Here is a 22,245-nt window from a genome sequence, read left to right as displayed (position 1 = left end):
TCCGTTGTATATGACCAAACCATCTTAATCTATTCTCTCTCAACTTATCATCTATCAGTACTACTGCTATCCATCCTCGAATATACTCATTCTTAACTTTGTCTTTTCTAGTCTTGCCACACACCTACCTTAGCATTCACATATCAGCAACACTCATCTTATCTACATGTTGTTTCTTAGTTGCCAAACATTCTGTTTCATACAACATCGTTGGTCTAATAGCCGTCCTATAGAACTTCCCTTTTAGTCTAATGGGTACTCGTTTATCGCACAGTACTCCAGACGCATTCCTCCACTTAAGCCACCCCGTCTTAATTCTATGGACTACATCCGTTCCAATCTTCCTAGTTGTTGAGATAATCAATCTTAAATAACAAAAATGTTCACTCTTAGGTAGTTCTTGGTTCTCAATCTTCATTTCTCCTCTGCTTCCATTGTGACTATTTCTAAAATTACACTCCATATACTCTGTTTTAGTTTTGCTTATCCTAAATCCTTTAGATTCAAATGCTTTTTCTAAATCTCCAACTTAGTGTTAACTAATTCTCTAGTCTCATCTACTAACACAATATCATCTGTAAAAAGCATACACCATGACACATCATCCTAAATATTGCGCGTCAACTCATCCATAACTAAAACGAAAAGATAAGGATTTAAGGTTAATCCTTGGTGTAACTCTACAGTAATTGGAAATTCACTCGACTCTCTAGTAGGCAATCTAATAGTGGTCACAACACCTACATTCATATCCCTAATCACATCAATGTAACCTTTTGTCAACCCTTTCTTTTCTAACACTCACCAAATTATATTCCGATGCACTCTATCATATGCTTTCTCAATATATGCTTTTTCAAGATCAATAAAAATCATATGAATTCCTCTTGTCTTTTCTCTATACTTTTTTATTACTCTCTTCAAAAGATAGTTCGTTTCCATTGTTGACCTACAAGGCATAAACCTAAATTGATTATTTGACACCTCTGTTATGTCTCGCAATTGACGTTCCATCACTCTCTCCCACGCTTTCATTGTGTGACACATTAACTTGATTCCTCTATAGTTGTTGTAGTAGTCGTAATATTGGTGGTGTAGGTGATGGGAGAGTGAGTGGAGTAGTGGTGGCGGAGATGTGGCAACCTTGATAATAATGGTATGTTAGAGTAACTCCAACCCCTAATTTTTATTTTTGTCAAGTTTAGATTTGAAAAAAAGTGTTCAAAAATGTTAGGTAAGGCTATGGAACACATTGTTGTAGTATATGTTATGTATTTTTGTGATAAATGTTAAGTAATTTTTTTGTACAGTTACGACAATTTGTGATAACATTGCACATTTTTGTGATAATGTTACACATTTTTTTTGTTATAAAATGTTTGGATAAAAAAATGTGACATTACTACAAAAAATTGTAACATTATCACAAAATGTGTAAGTTCATTTATGAACCACAAATTGATGTAATTCTACTAAAAAATTATGTAATATTTATCACATAAATACATAATATTTATCACAAAAATACATAACACAGTGCATAGAATTTCCCTCCAAATGTTCATCAAATCAAGGGAGAAATATTTTTTTTGTATCAAATTGAGAATTCATCAAATTAAAATTTGACAGAAATTTAAAAAGATGGAGCATTGGAGGTGATATTTTTTTCCCATCAAATGAAATGATAAATAAACATTGCAATTCAGTTGGGGACAAACTTGGAGTTAAATTGGCATTCAACACTCTGTTTGGATCGTGAGGTGAGGTGAGAAAAAAAAAAGACATCATTATGTTTGGATGAATAAAAGAGAAGAGAATATGATCTCTCACCTATTTTGTTTGGATAAAGTAAATAAGAGAAAAAAAAATGTCGTATTTTATTTTACCAAAATAACTTTCCATATTAATAAGCTATTTTTTTTCATTAGTAGGGTAATTTTGGTATTTTAGAAAAAATTCATTAAACTCATTCTGCTTCTCACCAAATCTCACAATTTTTTGTGAGAAACAAAACATAAGTTTGGTGAGAATTATTTTTTTATCATCTCTTATCATTTCTCACCTACTTAACCATTCAAACAAGTAAAAAGATTTTCTATTCTTACCTTTTTTTTTTCTTTTCTCACCAAACTGCTCAATCCAAACGGAGTGTAAGATTCGTTTTCAGCTTCAGTGACCCTTTGATTCGCCACCTTCTTTTCGAAATATTCTTGAAGATTTCCAATTTGAGTATATGTAAATTTTCTTGACTAGGACTAGACTAATACACAAGGGATATGCTCGATGATCCAGTAGTCTTTGTTTTGGTTGGGTTGGGGTTTGTGTTGCATTTTTTCTATGAATTCTTCTGGCATACCAAAAAAACGAAGAGTTTTGAGTTTTTGGAGGTGGTGGATGCCTAATGGTACCTCCTTTAGGTGTGGGCTACGCCCAATTGTTAGCTCTTTAAGAAGAGGCAATGCTCCTTCCTCCAAAATCACTGAATTCAATCCCTTCAAGTCTTCAAGATATAGTTGCTTAAGTTTTTAAAACCCTCCAACCTCAAAATACAACTGCTCCCAATCATATGCATCCAAAAGACCAAGACGTACTAAACTAGGCAAGACTTGAAGGCCTTTTAGTTGATAATTCTTGGTCAAACCTGAACGCGCTAGAGATAATTTGACTAGATTTTGAAGTTTCAGGATCCAGTCAGGTAACTTCTCTAACATCCAGTCAAGCGGAGACGTTGAAGATATTGAGGTGGAGATGAAGATGATATATACTGTAAATCTAGAATCTCATCATCACTTGAGGCCTATACACTCAAATGTTGAAGGTATTTCATCTTCTCAATGGCTGCACATAGAGTCCTCCCATGTTCTCTTTCCAATTTCGTAATTCCCAATTTCCTTAGCTGCCTCAATTTCTCAAGCTCTTTAATTAGGCCATGATTTGTCTCCATATACCACAAATTTTGCAGCTCCTCTAAACCCCCAATCCCTCCTTGTATCTTCACTTCTACTATTAAATCCACAAAGTATTCAGATTCATAGTTACAAGAATAAGTGTAACGCCCTCAAAATAATAACAATAAACCCATCAGATAAGACATGCATTTACATTTAGACTAACCGCATTCCTTTCATTCATTAGAATTCCAAGACATAAGTATTACATGTTAACCTCATAACAAAATGCCCTACGGGCTTACAGCTTTCCAAGTTAACACTTGGTTACAACAAAGAGTTCTAACTCGTTTACACATTAAGCCCTTGGCTTGAAATTACATGTAATACATCAAAAGTAAAACGACAAAACTATGCCCGCCACAAGCCTCCCAGCTATGTCCTTGGAGGTGGCATGCTTCCTGTACCTGAAAATGATATTCCCATATAGGGTGAGCCACAGCCCAGTAGAAATACACTAAACCAACCATGGACAATGACTAAAACATTAGCAATTGATAGTTGGTCAACACTGATACAATCACATAAATTACATATTTATGTCAACGACTTACAAGTCCCAATTACTTTTCATTTTCCCTTTTTCAACAGATAAGCATGCTAGCTCTATCATCATTTCCACAGATATGTATAAAAACTATATCTCACATTCAGATAAGCATAAAAGCTATATCCACAATCTCAACGGATATGTATATCAACAATATCCACAGATAAGCATACAAGCTGTATCCACACTCTACAACAGATATGTATATCAACAATATCCACAGATAAGCATACAAGCTGTATCCACACTTCACTTCACAAAGATAAGCATATGAGCTCTATCTTCACTTCTCTAGACAAGCATATGAGCTCTGTCTACGGAGTACATCCCCTATCTCCTCCAAATACCTATCCGGTTTAGAGGTCCATCCCCTATCTTCCCCTAAACCGCGGAGTACATCCCCTATCTCCTCCTCTACACATAACGTATATAAACACATTGGTTCTATATACAATCACACAATACACACAATTAATGTATTCTATCAACCGTCAAGTTCCATGACACATTCCATTGATTAGTTTCCGTTTACCTAATCATCATGCATTGTCTACAACAATCTCGACTATCCTCCACCGATAGCCCAAAGCAGTTATTTATAAAACAGAAAATAAATGCACAAATGGATATTCAATCAACATTTCATTTCCTCATTTCTCACCAATTAATTATCCCAATTAATTAAACAATGTAATTAGGCCATTTTTCATAATTACCATTTCAACCCTTAGGTGCCATTTTCATCAATGATTCAACAATCATTCTATTTTTCTATGCCAAACATGCATCTAGGTTTATTATAAATAAACCCCAACTTTTGGATAATTGCACAAAAGCCCCAAACTTTCACAAAATTACCAAACCAAGCCCAACATCTCAAAATACCAAAATTTAAAGACAAAACCCATAGAGAGGAGTAGGATATCCCTACCTCAAATTCGGAGTCCCAAAGGAGAAGACAACAAAACCCAACGTGCTCCAAAACCCGAGATTTTCAGATTAAAAAGAAGCCCTCGACGATCAACAACCTTTTTGTAAAGGCCAAAGGTGAGTAAATCACTCCTACTAGATCAAAACCTAGAGAGAAGGTAGTATCTAGAGTGAGAGGCTCAACAATGGTGATTTTGGAAAAGTAAGAGAGAGAAGAGAAAGCAAAAAGTGATTTGACAAGTCACAATTTCGGAACTTAAACCCAGTCTTCCGCTCGAGCGTAAAACACCCCGCTCGAGCGGCCACTCACAGACTTCCGCTCGAGCGGCCAACCTCCCGCTCGAGCGCAGAATGCACTCGCCCAGCACTTTTGCAGAACCAGGACTCCGCTCGAGCTCCCAACCCTACGCTCGAGCTCACAACACTGCACATCAAGATACTGGATGGACGTAATCTACGCTCGAGCGCCAACACCTCCGCTCGAGCGTACAGGCCAAAAATCTGGGCAACTAGTTTTGGTTTCTAAACTCAACCAGCCTGTAACAAACCCGCTCAACACATCCTATAACTCAAATACAAAGTAAGAAAGGATGTAAACAAGATAATAAACAACTACCAACATCCACGGACACATGTCCGGATCACGGTATAACAAAGGTAAACCCGGGATCGCTATAACCTCCCCCCCTTAAAGAATTTCGCCCCCGAAATTAAGCACAAGTTTTCAAAAACAAGTTTTCCTCCATTTTAAACAATGTTATATTTTAACATTCAACAATTCGACCCATTACCGGTCATCCCATCCCTTTGACAAGAGACATATCACAATATGTAAACAACATATGTACTTTCAACATGCATCAACATTATGCACTATCCTTCCAATTTCAACAATATATTTCAACAGATATAATGTTACATTCAACTTCCATATGAGGCAAGTTCCAAAACATACTTTCAATAAACCAAACATTTTCAATGTTTCACAACTTAAGACATATATAAAAGCTCTTAAGTTCAACAAAATGTAAAATTTAAATATAAGATTACATAACAACAAACAAGTCCGGATATTTCTCTCGGACTTCCAACTCACGTTCCCAAGTGGCTTCCTCCACTCCGTGATGTTTCCACAAGACTTTCACCAAAGGAATGGTCTTGCCACGCAGGACCTGATCCCGCCTATCCAAGACCCGAACCGGTCTCTCCTCATACGAGGCATCTTCATCTACCTCTAAATCGCTCCAATCCAGCACATGTGATGGATCTGGCTCATACTTCCGAAGCATACTCACATGAAACACGTCATGCACTCCGGACAACTGCGGCGGTAAGGCTAACCGATAAGCAACCTCGCCTATCTTCTCAAGGATCTCAAAAGGACCAATAAACCGAGGGGATAATTTCCCACTCTTCCCAAACCTCATCAGGCCTCGCCTAGGTGATATCTTCAGAAAGACATGATCACCTACCTCAAACGCCAAAGGCCTCCTCCTACGGTCGGCATAACTCTTTTGTCGACTCTGGGCTGTAACAAGTCTCCTACGGATAAGCTCAACTTTCTCCGTCGTCTCCCTAACCAACTCCGGACCCCACAAAGGTGCATCACCCACCTCGGCCCAACAAACTGGAGACCTACACGGTCGGCCATACAAGGCCTCAAACGGTGCCAAACCGATGCTAGACTGAAAACTGTTGTTGTAGGCAAACTCTACCAATGGCAAGTGCCTCTCCCACGTCCCACTGAAATCCAGGACACAACCCCGAAGCATATCCTCGAGGATCTGAATAGTACGCTCGGACTGCCCGTCAGTCTGAGGATGATAAGCCGTACTAAAGGTCAACTTAGTGCCCAAGGCACTCTGCAAACTCTGCCACAACCTAGCAGTAAAACGAGGATCTCTATCTGAGACAATCGTCACTGGGACCCCGTGCAATCTCACTACGTCCCGAATATACAAATCGGCAAGATGATCTACCGAATCTCTCACGCGCATAGGAATAAAGTGCGCCGACTTAGTCAACCGGTCTACAACCACCCAAATAGCATCACTACCCCGCTGAGTCCTCGGAAGACCTACAACGAAGTCCATAGTGACATGCTCCCACTTCCACTCGGCAATAGGCAAGGGTTGCAACAAACCCGCTGGCCTCTGATGCTCGGCCTTCACTTGCTGGCAAGTAAGGCACTTCGATACGAAAACAGCCACATCTCTTTTCATACCCCGCCACCAAAACTGGCGACCCAAATCCTGATACATCTTAGTACCTCCCGGATGCACCGCAAGGCGCGAATGGTGAAACTCTCGGAGTACTTCCTCACGGCAAGCCTCCGGTACAAACAAACGGTCTCGGTATCTCACACTCAGGTCGGGATACACCGTCAAACCCTTCTCAACTTTCCCACTGGAGATCTTCTCTCGGAGGGATTCTACCTCAAGGTCACCTCTCTGTGCCTCTAACACTCTAGTCACAAGTGTAGGCTGCACCACAACAGAAAACAAGGCCGCAGCCTCAACAGATTCGCCCAGTAGCAAATCAAACTCGCCAAGTGCTCCCAACATCACCCATTCCCGGATGGCTATACAAGCTACATCACTAATGGTTTTCCTACTAAGGGCATCGGCCACAACATTGGCCTTTCCCGGATGATAATGCAACTCAAAATCATAATCCTCGATGAACTCCATCCATCTCCTCTGCCTCAGATTCAAGTCTCTCTGTGTAAACAGATACTTCAAACTCTTGTGATCCGAGAATACCTCGAACCTCTCACCATAAAGGTAGTGCCTCCAGATTTTCAAGGCAAAGATCACAGCTGCTAACTCTAGGTCGTGTGTGGGGTAATTCTTCTCGTGTATTTTCAACTGACGTGAGCCATAAGCTACCACTTTCCCCTCCTGCATCAACACACAACCCAAACCCTCTCGTGAGGCATCACAATAAACCGCATAACCCAACCCTCTCTCCGGAATAATCAACACCGGAGCGGTGGTCAATCTAACTTTCAGCTCTTGAAACGACTTTTCACAAGTCTCACTCCACACAAACTTGACTCCCTTCCGAGTCAGTCTAGTCAACGGTGACGCTAACCTGGAGAAATCTTTCACAAACCGACGGTAATACCCAGCTAATCCCAGAAAACTGCGGATCTCAAACACACTCTTAGGCTGTGCCCAATCTTGCACTGCCTCAACCTTGGATGTATCAACAGACACCCCTTCCCCGGATACCACGTGGCCTAAGAATTTGACTTCCCTCAGCCAGAACTCACACTTCCCAAACTTGGCATACAGCCTATGGACTCTAAGTAACTCAAGCACCACTCTCAAGTGTGCCTCGTGCTCCTCCTCAGAAGACGAATAGATAAGGATATCGTCCACGAAAACAACCACAAATCGGTCTAAGAACTCCCGGAAAATCCGGTTCATCAAGTCCATAAAGACTGCCGGTGCATTGGTAAGTCCGAATGACATCACTAGAAACTCGTAATGGCCATACCGCGTACGGAATGCCGTCTTAGGAATATCTTCCTCCCTGACCCTCAACTGATGGTAACCCGATCTCAAGTCTATCTTAGAGAAACAACGGGAACCCTTCAACTGGTCAAACAAATCATCTATACGGGGCATAGGGTACTTATTTTTAACCGTAGCCCGATTCAACTTCCGGTAGTCTATACACAATCTCAAGGCACCATCTTTCTTTTTAACAAAGAGGGCCGGTGCTCCCCACGGTGAAACACTAGGGCGAACAAAGCCCTTATCGAGCAATTCCTGGAGCTGAACTTTCAACTCAACCAACTCTGCTGGAGCAAAACGGTAAGGTGCCATAGAAATCGGCGCCGTACCAGGCACTAAATCAATAGAGAACTCTATCTCTCGGTGAGGTGGCAAACTAACAAGATCTTCGGGAAAAACATCCGAATACTCACAAACCACCCTCGGTAATACATGCTGGGTCTCACCACTCTCACCACTCTCAAAGCTAGCAAGTAGACTACTAAGCTCACTTCGCCCTCGCGAATCATACCCCGGTGGCAAAACACTACCAACCCGGTCTCCCAAGAAATGGAACCACTCCCCGCTCAAGGTACACAATGTAACCCTCTGGCGGTAGCAATCAATAACAGCCCGGTATGACGATAACCAGTCCATACCCAAAATAACATCAAAACCCTTCATGGGCATGACAACAAACGGAAAAGGAAGCCTATAGTCGGCGACCTCTATATCACATCCTCTAACACCCTGTTTCAGAATCAACTCACCGCCCAAAGGCGATACCACACAAATAGGAGATGCTAACTGTGCTAACTCCAATTCCAAAACAGATGCAAATGCAGCAGATACAAAAGAATGAGATGCACCCGTGTCTATCAACACATTAGCAACCGAGTTGCAAAACAGAAAAGTACCTCTCACTACTGATGGAGCTGGTACTAAATCCTGCGCGGTAACAGCATACACGCGCCCCGTAGGCCCCTGGTCTACCTGCTCACCTCTCGGAGCAAAAGACTGCTGCACAGACTGGGATGACGAAGCTCCCGGATTGGCCCTCGAGGCCTGCACAGACTGAGCTGGCTGAAAACCCTGCGTCTGCCTAGAACCAGACGCTCCCGAAGTGGCACTCAACTGTGGGCAAAACCTCTTCATGTGCCCAGGTTGTCCACACTGATAACAAGTCAAGAGCTGTCCCCTGCCCAAACTCTGACTCTGCGGTCTAGCTGAAGAAGAAGCAGCTTTCTGACCCCCACCCTTCTGCGGGCACACAGATACCTTGTGACCCAGCTGGCCACACTTGTAACAGGTGAAATCCCCCTGACCAGCTCTCCCGGAGCCTGCACTCGGCACTGGGAAGGTCGATCTAGCAACACCACCCTGCGACTGCTGAGGGTTATAACCCCTCTGCCTCCTGCCATCACCCTGACTATCCTGGCTCCTCTTGGAGCCTCTCTGACCCTCATCCTCCTCCTGCATCATAAGCTCCATATGAGCTGCAGCATCTACCAGGTGTCTATACTCTCGAATATAAGACCCACCAATTCTCAACTTGAGGCCCCGCCTCAACTTCCGCTCAAACTCATAGCAACGGCGTTCCTCAGACGCCACCAGTTCAGGTGCAAACCTGGACAGACTGGTAAAAGTAGCCTCAAACTCGGCCACTGACAAGCCCTGCTGATTAAGCCGGCTAAACTGATCCCTCAGCTTCTCCCTAGCTGCTGCTGATAAAAACCTCTCCTGAAAAGCATTCACAAACGCCTCCCAAGTACCACCAACACGAGCTTTCTCGTATTTCCACCATTGACCCGCATCTCCCTTCAGTTGGAAAGATGCCAAGGTCACTTTCAGTGCTCCGTCCTCGATGCCAAGCATCTCAAACGTCTTCGTTGTCTGTTCGAGCCATACATCTGCCTTAAGCGGCTCTTTAGGATCCCCGATAAACTCGTCCGGATTACACCGAAAGAACTCCCTCTTCAAGAAGGAAGGCCCTGTCTCAGCTGCCTGATTCCCAGCTCTAAGAATACCCAAAGCTCCCGCTATCTCTCTGGCCAAGGCACCCATAGCCTGCTGACCCACTGGCTCGGCCACATTGGCCTGCCCAACTCCCTCCTGCACTGCCGGAATCTCACCCTGTAACGGTACTTCCTGCCTCGCAGGTCTACCACGCCTAGCACCTCTTCCTCGTCCTGACATCCTAATAAAGGCAACACAGAACGTTAGCACATTCATAAATGTGCCAAAACTAAACACTCACGTCCTAATGCATGGACAAGTGTAATTCACTCCACATAAGCACATAAACACATAAGCACTTACGAACTTCATTTTCGGATAATAATAGTCCCGAGACGTTACTAGAGTTCCGGTTAGAAACAGCGTTGATCAAGTGCTTTTCCAACAAGACTCCCAGAAACTCAAGGATCCAACCAATATCCCAGAAATTAAATCCCATACCCACATAGTCACATAAGCATGTTAGCATTTAAGCACATAGCATATGATATTACATCTAAGTCTCTACCAAGCGAGACAAACCCATTGTGATACTAAATCACTTCCCACGTACCCAAAGTATTCGAACCCGGTACGCTCTGATACCAAGTTGTAACGCCCTCAAAATAATAACAATAAACCCATCAGATAAGACATGCATTTACATTTAGACTAACCGCATTCCTTTCATTCATTAGAATTCCAAGACATAAGTATTACATGTTAACCTCATAACAAAATGCCCTACGGGCTTACAGCTTTCCAAGTTAACACTTGGTTACAACAAAGAGTTCTAACTCGTTTACACATTAAGCCCTTGGCTTGAAATTACATGTAATACATCAAAAGTAAAACGACAAAACTATGCCCGCCACAAGCCTCCCAGCTATGTCCTTGGAGGTGGCATGCTTCCTGTACCTGAAAATGATATTCCCATATAGGGTGAGCCACAGCCCAGTAGAAATACACTAAACCAACCATGGACAATGACTAAAACATTAGCAATTGATAGTTGGTCAACACTGATACAATCACATAAATTACATATTTATGTCAACGACTTACAAGTCCCAATTACTTTTCATTTTCCCTTTTTCAACAGATAAGCATGCTAGCTCTATCATCATTTCCACAGATATGTATAAAAACTATATCTCACATTCAGATAAGCATAAAAGCTATATCCACAATCTCAACGGATATGTATATCAACAATATCCACAGATAAGCATACAAGCTGTATCCACACTCTACAACAGATATGTATATCAACAATATCCACAGATAAGCATACAAGCTGTATCCACACTTCACTTCACAAAGATAAGCATATGAGCTCTATCTTCACTTCTCTAGACAAGCATATGAGCTCTGTCTACGGAGTACATCCCCTATCTCCTCCAAATACCTATCCGGTTTAGAGGTCCATCCCCTATCTTCCCCTAAACCGCGGAGTACATCCCCTATCTCCTCCTCTACACATAACGTATATAAACACATTGGTTCTATATACAATCACACAATACACACAATTAATGTATTCTATCAACCGTCAAGTTCCATGACACATTCCATTGATTAGTTTCCGTTTACCTAATCATCATGCATTGTCTACAACAATCTCGACTATCCTCCACCGATAGCCCAAAGCAGTTATTTCTAAAACAGAAAATAAATGCACAAATGGATATTCAATCAACATTTCATTTCCTCATTTCTCACCAATTAATTATCCCAATTAATTAAACAATGTAATTAGGCCATTTTTCATAATTACCATTTCAACCCTTAGGTGCCATTTTCATCAATGATTCAACAATCATTCTATTTTTCTATGCCAAACATGCATCTAGGTTTATTATAAATAAACCCCAACTTTTGGATAATTGCACAAAAGCCCCAAACTTTCACAAAATTACCAAACCAAGCCCAACATCTCAAAATACCAAAATTTAAAGACAAAACCCATAGAGAGGAGTAGGATATCCCTACCTCAAATTCGGAGTCCCAAAGGAGAAGACAACAAAACCCAACGTGCTCCAAAACCCGAGATTTTCAGATTAAAAAGAAGCCCTCGACGATCAACAACCTTTTTGTAAAGGCCAAAGGTGAGTAAATCACTCCTACTAGATCAAAACCTAGAGAGAAGGTAGTATCTAGAGTGAGAGGCTCAACAATGGTGATTTTGGAAAAGTAAGAGAGAGAAGAGAAAGCAAAAAGTGATTTGAAAAGTCACAATTTCGGAACTTAAACCCAGTCTTCCGCTCGAGCGTAAAACACCCCGCTCGAGCGGCCACTCACAGACTTCCGCTCGAGCGGCCAACCTCCCGCTCGAGCGCAGAATGCACTCGCCCAGCACTTTTGCAGAACCAGGACTCCGCTCGAGCTCCCAACCCTACGCTCGAGCTCACAACACTGCACATCAAGATACTGGATGGACGTAATCTACGCTCGAGCGCCAACACCTCCGCTCGAGCGTACAGGCCAAAAATCTGGGCAACTAGTTTTGGTTTCTAAACTCAACCAGCCTGTAACAAACCCGCTCAACACATCCTATAACTCAAATACAAAGTAAGAAAGGATGTAAACAAGATAATAAACAACTACCAACATCCACGGACACATGTCCGGATCACGGTATAACAAAGGTAAACCCGGGATCGCTATAATAAGCAAGAAGATATCGTAACTTATGGAGCCTATTGATATCAAATGGGAGCTCTCTCACGGGAGAATGTTTCAGATCCAAATTCTGTAGGTTGTGTAACTTACCTATGGACTTTGGCATTATCTTCACTTTTGTATTCCTTATGCTTAGTGTAGACACCCCATTTTTGACCGCCCTTAAGACTTGGGTGCTACTGATGGTTTGCTCGATGATGAAAGGTGTGCAGGGCAAAGGTTCAATTTCTTCGGCAATGAGAGGGTCAAATCCCAAATTCACACCCCATTTTGGACCAAAGCTATTTTGAATGGTTTTTAGACCTTAAAACCCTCTCTTTCAAAACATTTTTGAAATAAAGTTTCTACGATGTTCCAAGGCTCACATTTTGTCAAAAATGCGCTTTTCGATAAACCGAGCAAGGACAAAGTGGAAATGAATGAAAGAGAGATGAAATCTTTGAAAAATCTTTCAAAACACCTTGCTTAGGGGTTTGAAGTTGAAGAAAAGAGGAGAAGAGGGGAGAAGCCAAGTTGGAGAAGAAGATAGGCAAGAATTGCTAAGAGAGGGACGAGCAGTCCTCGCTAAATCAAGCTTATTTGTCTATACACTTTGAGTTAAGCTATGAGGCTACCACCGTTGGAAATAAGACTTCCGGGGCTTCATTTTTCATTCAATAATCTCTTAAATCCGAGACCGGAGGGCGGAGATATGATTGGTTGAAGTTGGGCATCATCCCGGTTGGACCGAAACTGAGCAGCCTTCACTAAAAAAAGCATAACTTTTTTCATAGTTGGAATTTTGATGCAAGGATGGTTCCATTGGAAAGCTTACTTCAGGGGCTTCAATTTTGACACAAGAATGACCTGAAAAGGAGTTCATATAAAAAAGTTATGCCCGTTTGAAGTTGGACCTACAGAGTAGATTTTTCCTGCCGACCGGCCAAAACAAATGCCCGACCGACCAAATAGATGGCCGACCGGCCAAATAGATTGCCAACCAGCCAGAAAAGATGGCTGACCAACCAAGTTTGCTAGCCGATGACCTTCCGGAGTATTCTACAGATTGAATGGATGCCAGCTGTGCCAGCTGGAATGCACAGACTCTGCTCCCCATGCACGTGTGTGGCTGTTTTGCACCCTTTGCACCCCTTTTGACCCTTTTTTTTTTGCACCCTTTGCTCAAAGCTTGTTGAGGAAGCTTTGACCCCTTGTCTTGGATTCCTCAAGAAGCTTGCACCTTTGCATTAGCTTCTCTTAGAAGCTTGGTCCCTTTGACCCTTTTGTATAGCTTCTTTGAGAAGCTTTATGCCATTTCATTTCTCTATAAAAGAAAGCCATCCTCCTCCATTGTTTTGGTTGAGCAAAAACCAGACCTAGGGCATATATATCTGATATATATACCCTCTCTCTATACATCTCCCTCCATCTCTCTCTTTCAAGCTCAAGCATCCAAGTTCCTTGCACCATTCCTTCATCACTACCTAGCATCACCACCACTACTCCATTTCCAGCAGCTTGGGGTGCTTTCCAGCAGCTAGGAGGCATCACTTCTCAAGCCAAGAAGCAACCAAGGGTTGGTCTTCAAGGGTAAATGTCAAGTCCCTCTTTTTGAGCTTAATTTTGCAACATTTTTCTAGCTATTTTACTTGCTGTTTTGAGCTTCGACAAAAACTAAAAGTATCCTTCATTTGAGCTCTATTTCATGATTCATTAAGGGAATTTTGTCATTTGAGGTCCCCATCTTACACTTCCTTCTTTATCTCTCCTTTAGGCCCTAATCTTGCATGTTATTTTTGGCCTATGTGTAATCTGTTTTGGGGCATGTCATAAACTGTAAGTGAGCTTGTTTTGAGCCCTTCTTACCGTTTAGATACCCCATGTGCTACTTGCTTTGAAATCCATGTTTTTGCCTCATTTTGCATGTTTTTTTAGCCTATTTTTCTTCAGTTTTTGGACCTTGGTCCGAACTGAAAGTGGCCATATTTTGACCCCCTTTTCATGTTTCATCAAGGGTCTTTGGCTGTTTGATGAATGTTTTGTATACTTTGGGTTTTGACCTCTTTTGGGCCCTACCTTGCATGGCATTTTGAGCATACTCATATATTGTTTTGGGGTTTTCCATAAATAGTAAGTAGTCATATTTTTGGTCCCTCTTCAGTGTTGTAGAAGAGTCTTTTTCTGTTTGGGCTTTGCATCTACCACTTGCTTCATTGCCTCCCTTGCGGAGCCATTTTTGTATGATAATGTAGTCCCACTTGTGCTTACTGTTTAGCCATGCTTTGAACTGTAAAAATGCTTATTTTGGGGCTTCCTTGCTCCTGTCTTTTCATTCCATGTACCAATTATGCATGCTTTGTATAGCTGTAAGCCATTTCATGTACCTAGTTTTGCATTTCGGGAGAAATTCCATGCATCGAGTGTCATTTCGCCTTGTTTCGGGGCTGTTTTGCCCCTCATTTGGCCACTGATTTTTGGCATGCTTGCGAGCTATCCATGTTAGTTTAAGTCCATCATCGCATGTTGTTGCATGCCATGTTTGCTTACATGTTTAGGTTGCGCGCCTAGTATACATTGCTCATTTGCATGTTCATGTTGCATACTTAGCCTCCATGCCTAGGTTGCATTTCATTGAGCATGCATCCCTTGCCTCTTGATCAATCATGATAGGGGTTGGGGCCCTTTGATGTGTTTTGTGCTTGCATTTCATCTGATATCAAAGTTGCAAAACTTGGCCTCTTAGGCCATCATGCGTAATTGATGGCCCGAGGTCGAGGGTCATGCTCCCTTGAGTCCCTTGCATGATAGTGAGTGTGCCCGCGCATACATGTGCTTGAAATTCTATGCCATGCACTGTCTGTCCTTGTTGCTGTAAAAAACCAGCTTCTGCAGGAAGTTTTTGCCAACCGGCACTGAAGAATGCCGACCGGCAAAGGATATGAGGCCGATGGACTTGAAAGCAGCCGATGGAAATTTCCCATGGCCGGTGGTCATTTCACTTAGCCGGTGGTGTTATGCAGTTCTCATTGAAGATACCCTGAGACTTTGGCAATTTTCAGAGGAGCAGGGCAGCATTAACAGAGGCAGCAGTGGCATGCTATGGGTTTTCGGGTTTTCGGGGGAAGATAAATCCGAGCATGCATCATTCACGCATCCCGAGGCGAGGGCTGCGGCCATCCTCTCTTTGCATTTAATTTGTTAATTAGATTAGAAATTTTGTAATAATTAATTAGTATTATTTATTCGGACTGTAATATTTATTTGGACCCTCCGAGTGAGGGCAATTCTGTAATAAGTGTGGGTGAGTGTGTGAAAGTCTTCCAACCCCCACTTCTTTCTTCCCTTTTATTTACCTGCTTATGATGGTAGATTAGGGCATGTTTAAATTAGCATACCTTATGCTATGCATGCGTGCATCCATACATTTGTTTTGCATGCACCGGGCTCGGTACATCATTCTAACTGCATTTGTATTTCAATCCCAAATTGAATATGTGCATTAATTGGTTGCATTTCACATGCCATGTTTAGGTTAGCCGAGCCTACTCTAATTGCATCTTGCATGTGCTGCATTAGTCAACTTGACATGAACTAGGATCATGCATGTTTGTTAACTAGTTTATTGTTTTGGCACGGAGTACGATGTAAGTATTTATGCTTTAGCATCTCGCATGCGTGTGAATGTTAACTTGATAGCATGCTTACCATGTGGCTAGATGCTTATGTGTTATTAATTGTTTGAATGCCTGTGGGTGAAGGTTGGATTGTTTGAGTTGGAAAAATTCATTGAAATCTGTATTTTAACCTACTTGCGAGTAGCAAATTCCAAAGTACTTTTTTTTTTTAAAGACAAACGGATATGCAATGTTTCTTTCCAAATTAGGCAATCTAGTCTATACTTGTTTGCTGTGCGCATAACATAGTAATGCTAGGCTAACAATTGGAATAAGAACACATAATGTTTTCAAAAACGGATATCACGGTTAGTAGAGGCCGATCTTCGGATTGGGCGAGAGGGGGTGCTCATAGCTGACCTTCCCCAATCGTACCCTAGCTCCCGAGCCGAGAAACTCCGGTGATGACGGACATGTGGCCTTCGGCACCGAGTCAGGGTTTCCTAAATTCCCCATAAAAAATATTTAGGTGGCGACTCTGTATCTGGCAAAGCAGTCCATGTTTGGCACTTCTTTTCAAAAATCTGTTTCTCAAAACGATTTGCCGGATTTGGACTCTTTGGTTCAGATTAAGAACCGTGACAATTTGAGAGTCCGAGCTGTAGTGACCCCACAAATGAACAGAACGGGACTCACCCTCCCGGGGCGTTCGGGGACGTCTACACTTAGGTATCTCAAAAGAAATAGATTTCCCACTTCTTCATGAAGTTGATCCAAAGGAGCATCCTTAAGATCCAGCACTTTCAAAAGCTTGAAATTTGCAGCTACTGTACCCAATAAGGTCTTCTTTGATAGCACTCCCCTTTGAAAAAGAAAAATAGAGCAAACTGGGGATTTACCAATGCTTTCCATAACCTTATCCATGTTGCAATAATGTGCATGCACAGATAGCCGGCGAGTTGTGTCATTGAAACTTGAATTCTCTTCTTCCAAAATTCGACAAAAACTAAACTCTTCAGACATTAAAATAATAATCTCACACACTACATCATGTACTCGACACTCTCCAATTCTTCCATCAGATTTTGTCCTTGACACTTGAACTAAGCGTCTATGGATCAGCTCAATCAAGTATTCTTCTGCAACTTCTTCCAACGTTTTACCTTTCTGCTCTTCAACAAAGCCCTCAGCTATCCATAGCTGAATTAGTCTCTCACCTTCGATAGAGTAGTCTTTTGGCATTACGCCAAAGTACAAGAAACAAGATTTGAGGTACTGAGGCAGATCATTATAACTTGACAACAAAATTTTTCTGATGCTTGTAAGTTTAGGATTCCTTTCTAACTCAGTGCCCATGCTATCATAGAATTTTTGCCATTCGGATATAACCTTGTTTTTGGTGGACAAGAGACCACCTATAGCCACAATTGCAAGAGGTAATCCTTCACATTTCTTAACAATTTCATGTGATATTTCCTCCAACTCAAGGGGACAATGACCCCCAAAGTCCAATTGGAAGGCTTTCATGCAAAAGAGTTCCCAAGCCTTCTCTTCCAACAGGGCTTGAAGCTCGTGGACATGATCCACTGATGATTCTTTGCAAAATGCAGCAACCTGTTCACTGCGTGTGGTGATGATTACCCTACTGCCTTTGCTATTTTGGGGTAAAACATGTCTTATGGATCCCCAAAAGTCAATTTGCCATACATCATCAAACACAATGACGTATTTCTTTTCATATAAATATCCTCTTGCCTTGGCAATGAGTGAATCAACTTCCTCATCAGGTAAAATTAGAACATCTTTCCCTGATAGCTATAGCGATACCGGTTGTCCCTTTACTGTTCTGTTGTATTCCGGACTCAGTTCCGTGGAGTTGGTAGCTATATCTATCTTGTTGTCATCCTTTAATTCCATTTGTTCGGGTTTTAGGATGTATTGGGCAGAGTTGTTACAGGTTGGTTAGGCTTTGGTTTCAATTCTTTGTTGCCCAGTTTTTAGGAGGTCCGCTCGAGCGGGTCTTCTTGCGCTCGAGCGGAGATTGCACGCTCCCAGTATTTTGGTGCTCTGCAGAAATTCTGCAGGCATGTTTTTCACGCTCGAGCGGGTTTCTTTGCGCTCGAGCGGTGGCGCTCGAGTGGATACTCTGGCACTCGAGCAGGTATTACTTTTTGGTGTAAGTTCTGGGAGGGGGAAATCCACGCTCGAGCGGATGTGTTTTATTCTTGTGTCTTGGCGCTCGAACGGGCCTTCTTGCGCTCAAGCGTACCTAGTTTTTTGCTCTTGACGCTCGAGCGTTGTGTTCTCCGCTTGAGCGGGAATGTTGTATATCAGTTGGCAGCTAGGCGTTTTAAATTCACTTTTTACTTTCTCTCTCTCTCTCTCTTACTTTCTAAAAAGCTATTTTGAGAGTTCCTCTCTCTAGAAACTCCCTTCTCTCTAGGGTTTAATCTAGTTAGAGTGTTTCCCTTTGCTCCGGCCTTTGTAAAAGTTGGGTTGATCGTCGAGGGCTATCCATTGATCCGAGAATATTGAGTTTTGGAGCACGTTGAGTTTCTTCACCTTCTTTACTTGAGCTCCGAATTTGAGGTAGGGATTCCTACTCACTCTTATGGGTTTTAACCTAGATTTTGAGCTTATTGTTTAAATGGTTGATTTTGGGACTTAGGGTTTCAAAATGTGTTAAAGAGGGTTTTGTGATTTTGGGCTCATAATATGTATTTTGGGTTTCAAAATGATAATATAGTTGTTGGTTGGTGATATTTGAACCTTTGAGTTGATATTGAGAGTTGGGGGAAAAAGCCCTAATTTGTTGTTTAAATTAATTGGTATAATTAATTTGGGAAAATTGTAGCTATATGGAATTGAGTTGGAAATAATGAAATTGGTTCATTATATGGTAGAATAGTGGAGTTAGATTTATTAATCGCTCACTTGTGAAAACATTGATATTTTATCTGTTGGAGCTTTTATTATCTATTTAGAAATAATTGCTTGGGCTACTGGTGGAGGGTAGTTTTGATTGTTGTAGACAATGCATGATGATTAGGCAAACTAAAACTAATCAATTGGATATGTCATAGAGTATGACGGTTGGTAGAATACATTAACGTTATGTATTGATTGATTGTGTATATGACCTTTGTGTATATACGTTGTGTGTGTGGGAGAAAATAGGAGATGTACTCCACGGTTTAGGGGCAGATAGGGGATGGACGTCTAAACCGGATGTTGTTTGGGAGGAGATAGGGGATGGACTCCACTGATACAGCTCATATGCTTGTCAGATAATGTGTTGATATAGCTCATATGCTTATCTTTGGAAATGTTGATACAGCTCATATGCTTATCTTTGGAAGTGTTGATACAACTCATATGCTTATCTTTAGAAGTGTTGATATAGCTAATATGCATATCTGTTGAAATGTGGATACAGCTTTTATGCTTATCTGTTGAGATGTTGATACAACTAGTATGTTTATCTATTGTAAAAATGGGAATGTTTAATATGAGCCACTGTCTCATATAAGTGGTTGGCCAGGTTCTGAGCCGTTGATGTAAATTGTGAAATGGATAAGAAATGGAAATTGAAATGAAACATGAACATAGTGGTCATGAAATGGAAATGGGTTATGAATTGGTTTATGGAAATTGAACATTTATCAATTGCTAATGTCTTAGTTATTGCTCATACCGTGTTTAGCATATCTCTACTGGGCGTTGGCTCACCCTATATGGGACATTATTTTCAGGTACAGGTAGTATGCCACCTCCAAGGACATAGCTTGGATGATGATGAGAGTTGAAGACTCTTTTTTTTGTTTATTTTGATGTATTACATGTAAATTCAAGCCAAGGGCTTAATATGTATTATTTTGAGGGCGTTACAATAGCTGCTTTATCATTGTTTTAAGGAGCTCCTCTAGCTTGTATGATTGAGAGACGATGATCCACGCCTTGCAATTGAAGTGTGCATCCATTTCTTGGCTATCATAAACTTTCTTGGCAAGAGTGGTCTTGCCAATTCCACCCATGCCAACCAATGAGATCACTGCTCGTTGTGATTGATTTTTGTCAACCAATCTGCTTATCAGTTCAGATTTGGGAGATTCAATGCCAACGACTTTGTCATCCCCTATGAAAAGGGAAGCTAGTCAAGGGTCACGCCACATGTTGTCCTTGGTGCTGGTGCTAGTGCTGGTGCTGGTGCTGGTGCTGGTATGTTCAATGGAACTACTAGTACTAAATGCATATCGATCAGCTCCTTCCTTAATCTCACGGATTGTATTCTTGATGTCTTGGATCTGAGAAGCTATCGATGTCGTGGCTTTAGCTTAGTGATCGTTTGAGTCACTTTACGCAAGGAACCGAATAGTCCAGGTTGTTTTGGCAAGACCAAGAGAATGTTTTCATCAATAACGTCTTGTATCTGATAAGCAACTTGCCTTACTTGTTTCACCCATATTTTCACACCTTTATCTCCCGTTTCTGCTCTTGATTCTACATCTTCTAAGAAAGAGTGTATGCGTTCTAATTCAGCTTTCATGTTGACAATTTCCTTGCGGACACCCTTCAACAACTTTACTTCATCGGCTAACAATGGTGCCAAATATTGAATAACAGAGCTTATTGCTCTTTCTACCATTACTTGTCCCTGCACTGGACACATCATAACTATTAGTTCTGATTATGCTTCGATGGGATTGTGTCCATGTAGAAAGGAAATTAGTTGGATGATGATGATGGTGAAGTTTGAATTCAATGCGTAGCTCTGTTTATCAGTTTATGAGAGAGGTGGTAAACTTCAGTCATGGAGAAATTAATTAGTTTGGCCACATTTCCCTCCAAAATGTCAGATAAAAGAATAAATTTGATTCACATTTTAGGTCTTGCAATAAATAAATAAATAACCTTTTATTGTAATAGTAGTTTTAGTTTTTAATTATTTTCAAATTATAGACTCACCCCTACATTTTTTTAAAGAAAAAAAAAAAGAAAAAAAAAGTGACTATCCCCTCAAGGTTTCTTTTTATTTTTTTATTTTAAAAATAAAAAAAAAATTAAGTGAACACAACAATGATGAATATGAGTGTAAAAGAGATACAATATCATTTTTAATCCTTAGATCGTGCTTGAATCATGAATGAGTAGGAATCTATGAAAGAAAAGAAAAGAAAAGAGGCACAAAAATCATCACTTTGAATAAGAATTTCATTAAATAACAATTTATAGAAGAAAAAGTATGTAGAATTTGGGCAATAATACCAAAGCGAATATTTCAGTTTCTCTTTTCTCCACCCTGTTTTGCATCATAGCAGCACTTTTGGAATTCATTTGTTATATATATATATTGCTTGATTTAAGTAGAATCTTCATCTTTGTGTATGATTTTTGTCTTTGTGGATTTAGAAATGGCTAAAATTCAAGATGTGAGACCCTGATCAAGGCAATATTATTGTTGTCATAGCTAGAATTCTCAAATATATCACCTTGTTTGGTTCCAATTTTTAAAAAATTGAGTTTTTGTAATTTTTCATATTTTTTGTTTTTAGTGAATTTTTTTTTATATTTTAAGCAATTTTTTTTACTTTTTAAAGACACTTAATATAAATAAAATTAAAAAGTATAATATTTGTGAATTTTTTTTAAAAAAAAATCACTAAATACCAAAAATAAAAAAATATGAAAAATATAGTAAATTTTCGTATTCTTATGTATTTATTGATTTTTTTATACAAAATTATAAATATTTTATTTTTTAGGTGCATCTCGGTTAGGTGGATCTAAAAAGTAAAAAAAATATAAAATATTAAAAAAAATTCACTAAAAACAAAAATAAAAATGAAAAAATAAAAAATTTAATTTTCAGAAAATTGGATATATAGCTAAAAATGATGAGAAATGTATATAGATATGTGTTTGTAAAAACATACCTGCAGATTGATATGCAACTGTCACGCCCTCAAAATAATAACAATAACCCATCCGTATAAAGACATGCATCGATACATAAAAGGTCCACATTCAACTAATCATCAGAGTATTTC

The 22,245-nt window shown here is 40.6% G+C and overlaps 1 protein-coding gene and 1 pseudogene across 1 annotated transcript in view; one reads left to right on the top strand and one right to left on the bottom strand.

Annotated features, from left to right (window-relative positions):
- The window catches only part of LOC114315999 (uncharacterized), a 257,057-nt gene that overhangs the window by 57,939 nt on the left and 176,873 nt on the right, over window positions 1-22,245 (top strand). The gene's annotated exons all lie outside the window — the stretch shown is intronic.
- On the bottom strand, window positions 517-20,843 carry LOC145792537 (disease resistance protein RPM1-like; annotated as a pseudogene).

This window comes from Camellia sinensis, chromosome 6 (genome assembly GCF_055761805.1).
Source record: "Camellia sinensis isolate YWXY chromosome 6, ASM5576180v1, whole genome shotgun sequence".
Classification (NCBI taxonomy): Eukaryota; Viridiplantae; Streptophyta; class Magnoliopsida; order Ericales; family Theaceae; genus Camellia; species Camellia sinensis.
The sequence above is the reverse complement of the archived record's forward strand: the minus strand, read 5'-3'. Positions and strand labels throughout refer to the sequence as shown.